Source organism: Lytechinus pictus, chromosome 13 (genome assembly GCF_037042905.1).
Source record: "Lytechinus pictus isolate F3 Inbred chromosome 13, Lp3.0, whole genome shotgun sequence".
NCBI classification, from domain to species: domain Eukaryota; kingdom Metazoa; phylum Echinodermata; class Echinoidea; order Temnopleuroida; family Toxopneustidae; genus Lytechinus; species Lytechinus pictus.
The window spans coordinates 26639288-26644454 of NC_087257.1; positions in this window are offsets into that span (position 1 = coordinate 26639288).

Below are 5167 nucleotides of genomic sequence, written 5' to 3' on the forward strand. Positions count from 1 at the left end.
TTCCCTTTCTTCAGAGTTTTGTTCTTGAATATAAAGAGCAAATTTCGTTGCAAGATAATTTTTTGTAATTTATGCTTTGATGATAGTAAATATTTTAATAAAGATGATAATGAAAAGTGAGATAATAATTAGGATTATAAAGATGATGATATTAGATAAGGTTTTAATGCAGACCTTTCATTCATTTGGAGGAAAGAATCTGAATTTGTACAATTGAGAGCTCTCGTTAAAGGATATTAGTATCTTGTAAAAAAATTGTTTTCGCTCTTCATCCCTATTTATTCAATCAGAAAGATTGGCAGGTCCGGATGCTTCTGCTTCTGATAGAGATTATGGTGATGATAGTGATGATGATGGTGATGATCATGATGTTGATGGTGATGATGATGATCATGATGTTAATGGTGATGATGATGATATGGTGATGATGGTAATTATAATGATGGTGATGATGAAGATGGTAATGATAATTATGATGGTGATGATGATGATGATAATGGTGGTGATGATGAGGGTGATGACGAGGATGATGATATAAACTCGGGCATAAGGAGCCAAAAATTTATACGGGCCAGACATGGTATAGATGGAGCAAAATTTTGACCTTTTTAATTCAATTATCTAATTTTGTGATAGATTTCAACAAACTAGAATCCCTTTCCTTTTCTCTCTTTTTCTCATTTTTATCTGTGTAAAATAAAAATTGAAACACATTTCAGATGGTTTTATTAAAAATTATATCAAGAACGTCCTAATGTACATGGGCCTATATGTCAGGACTTTCCCTGTGTGTTCGACCTGGGGCGTATCTGTTTGACTTTTTAAACTCCATTAGACAACACTCGAACACGGCACTGTGGGCACGATGTGGGAGGGAGATAATACTCGGTCTGCTGCCATCTATTTTCGTATTGAAATGTTTTCTGTCTGTCGATTTTCCCTATGAACAGCATTATGTTTTTAGAGTAAATTTATAAAATTGTATTTGTTTTAGCCTACTTCATAAAAAGCTACATTTTTGTGCGGAAGGGAGGGGGCGTGAGTTTTGATGATAATGTAAATGGATTTATTGTCAAACAAGTTTTATTCATTATCAAAAGGGTCTAGTATTGGCAGAATAATTAGGTTCTATCCCCAATAAAATTTCCCTCGTGTAATATGGAAATAGACCCTATATTTTATTGTTTGTCGATTTTATCAATGGATGCTCTTCATAAAGAATCATGAAATCATTGAATTACGAAGCCCTACTTATATACATGGCTTTCACTGTGATTATATTCTGCAAATAATTAAAGTAGAAACGCACAGCTCTCAAATACCTAACTAATTTATAATAATGTTTATTGTTTGGGAAATGTTAGTTTTATTGTCAAAAGAAATTTCAGCATTCAACCAAGAGGAATGCATTATTTACAGAGTGTCTAAAATCGCCTTTGCCTTCGGTTTGCAAAGATATACAATCTGTGAAATCGATTTTGTTGGATGTGAATATGCGTGAGATACTAACAAGTGTAACACATCCACAATAGTTCTTTGTAAAAACCCACAATTATGATCTTCCAATGAAAGGAATATCTTGTTTACAACTGAGATTCTCACCAACTTAAACGTCAAATTTGGTCTGCTATATCAATATCAAATTAACCCCTCTCGGCCAAATGACGCATAGCTATACATCTTCTGCTCTCCAACTAAAGATCTTACAATCTGGGAGAGGGCAATTAGGGATGATTTGAGTAGTACCAGCGTTACGTATCTCATTTGAAAGACACGCGCTGGGTTTGTGTTTAACGAGCTAAACACGTGTGGTTTGAGAGATTTGTATTAATAGACTCGTCTGTTATGGTCATTGCCACACGCTTGCACTCATTCCCCGGGGTTTAGAGGATCTCTTACAAAAATGTTGGAGAATAGTTTTGACGTTTTGTGATAGATTGAGGTGAGGGTCTTGTTCAGGCAAAATACAGTTATACCTGCCATTTTTTAGGTCACAATTGCATTCTTAATAACATGTCATTCATCATAAATTATAAGTAATTATGATGGCAGTAAATTGTTGCAGGCCTTAACTATGGGCATAATTGCCAAAAGAGAGCGAGGGGGGGGGGGGCAAAATGCTTATTGACATGTTATATTAACAGCACTTAAAATACAAATGCAGAATGTAAAAAATGTATCCTTTTTTTTAAATCGTCATATTTAATTGAAAAGAAGAAATTGCGCAAAAATCTTTAAACAAAAAATAAAATTAGGTCTTAAAAAAAACCCCAATAAACCCAATCATTTTGAGAAACTTTCATTAAATTTTCGCAAATCGACTCTCCTTTAACATACTTAATGCATGTTTTACTCAAATGTAAAATTCAGATGAATTTTTTCATTTACATTTTTCACTCTACGTTCTGTCCCCTTCAATTAATTATCACCCTCGTAAAATATGCTGCAGATTACATCTGAAAAAAAAATACAATGCAAGCCTGTTACCAGATTTGGAGGTGGTGGGGGTTCGGGGAGTGCGATCGAACCCCCCCCCCCCTAAATCTTTCAAAGGCAGAAAAGTATGGGAGAAAAACTGGTCATCGGATACGAAATACCAAACAAACTGAAATATGATCTCTCTTTTTTTTTGCTTGTCAAATTTTTCAGACCTTTGATGACCCCTCCTTTTTTTTTTTTTAAAATAAATGAGTAACAAAGTTATCTTTAGAGTGTCAATTTTTTTTTATCGAAAACAAATCCTAGTTATGGTATGATATTCAGACATGATGTTGTCCGTCGTCTGATGTGTTACTTGACTCTATTTTATTGTTTAACTCTTTAATCCATATTTCGATAGTTCTTATTCGTTCATCATAGAACGTATACGTAAAGAACAGTAGTTGTTTTTACGATTTTAATCAATACAACTTCGATTACATATCTTTCACACAGTTTTTGTTTTGTCGTGCAATCTCCCATTTCATTTGGCAAAGAATTCAAAAGTTGAAAGTTAGTAATATTTAGGTTTACCAAATTTCAGAAGAATTACCAAAGCCATACGTAGGGCTGTGCCAGCGGGTATTTTATAGGGGGGGGGGGGGCTTTCCCCCTCAATTGACTCACAGGAGTAATGGAATTGCACGACCTATACCTCTCCTTCTATGCTATTCTTTCTCTCTCTTACTCGCCCTTTCTTCCTCTTTATTTTGTTTTTCTTATTTGAAAATTTAAAGGACAAGTCCACCCCAACAAAAACTTGATTTGAATAAAAAGAGAAAAATTCAACAAGCATAACACTGAAAATTTCATCAAAATCGGATGTAAAATAAAAAAGTTATGACATTTTAAAGTTTCGCTTCATTTCACAAAACAGTTATATGCACATCTCGGTCGGTATGCAAATGAGGGAACTGATGACATCACTCACTCACTATTTCTTTTGTATTTTATTATATGAAATGTGAAATATTTTTATTTTCTCGTCATTGTCATGTGAAATGAAGTTTCATTCCTCTCTGAACACGTGGAATTCCATTATTTTAACATTTAGTGCTTCAGGCAAGGAGGTCCTAATCATCAAATTCGTAAAAATTGAAATATTGTATAGTTCAAACAATAAAAAACAAAAGAAATAGTGAGTGAGTGACATCATCGACTCTCTCATTTGGATGTAACTGGCTCGTTCATATAACTATTTTGTTAAAAATAAGCGAAACTTTGAAATGTCATAACTTTCTTATTTTACATCCGATTTTGATGAAATTTTCAGCATTGTGCTTGTCTGATTTTTCGCTATTGATTCAAATCAACATTTTTCTGAGGTGGACTTGACCTTTAAAGGGGCGGTCGCCCCCTGCCCCTATAGCTCCTCCTCTGGTCGTACCAGGGGCTCTCACTCATTGTTAATGCTCCTCCAAATTCTACGACTACCAAAAGGTAGCCCTATATTCCTTCATATTAATTTGAATGTACAAAAAGAAAACGCGCTCGAAATAAACTTGGTCACTTCGCTCATTTGCTTCTGTACTCTTCTTATTGTGAATGATCAAAACGCATTTCAAGAAATGGACAGATAAAACAATGTAATCTCGATCTATTAATTACTGTAATTATTAATCATAAGGAAGTCTTCTGATATTCAAGAGGAGGAAACAAACCGCAGCGTTCCCTTGAAATGCCTTTTCTTGTCAAATTAACGACGTCTGAAAATGTCAGTTTTGTGATTTGGAGGGAAATCCAGGGGCTTGACACTTTTCACAATCCATTAGGTTTCACGATACCGTGTGATTACGATACCATACGGTATCAAATCTTCAGGTCGTCTGTCAAGCTTCTGAGGTACTGTTGATTAATATTGGTAGCATCAATTTTATTGGGTCCAAGGCTCAAGCATGCCAAGAGACGATTCGTTTGCTTCTCTTATAAATTTTTACATATTCGTTGTAGTGTAAGGATCATCAAGGGCCTATATTCTGCCTGTCTGATTTATTACACGTTCTTTCACTTTTTGGTCATAATTATATATCAATGTTTTCATTGAAAGTCTCAGACACCCACATCCCTCCCCCTCTCTTGCTATCTCCCTCCCTCTCTCTCTTTCTCTCTCATATCTTCCTTTTCCAGTTTCTTCTTCATATACAGCACTGAAGTTTCATGTTTTTTTGTACCCCGAGCATTCATCATTTTTCTCTTCGCTTCTCCAGCATTACACCATCCCATCGCCACCACCACCATCACCGCCACCACCACCATCACCACCAGCACCACTATCACCATCACCACCACCATCACCACCATCACCACCACCATCACCTGCACCACCATCACCACCACCACCATCACCACCACCACCACCACCATCACCACCACCATCACCACTATCACCATCACCACCACCATCACCACCATCACCACCACCATCACCACCATCACCACCACTACCATCATCACCACCACCATCACAACCACCATCAACACCACTATCACCACCACAACTACCACCATCACTATCACCACCACCACATGGCCCTATGGGAAGATCTTTTTTAGTGGGGGTGCTGATGTAAATTCGAAAAGCAAAAAAAAAGGGTTTCCACTACAAAAAGATATGGAGATCAAATTGGTTCCCAGAAATTTGAAAAAGGAAAAAAAAAAGGTTTTCACTACAAAATGGAGATCAAATTCA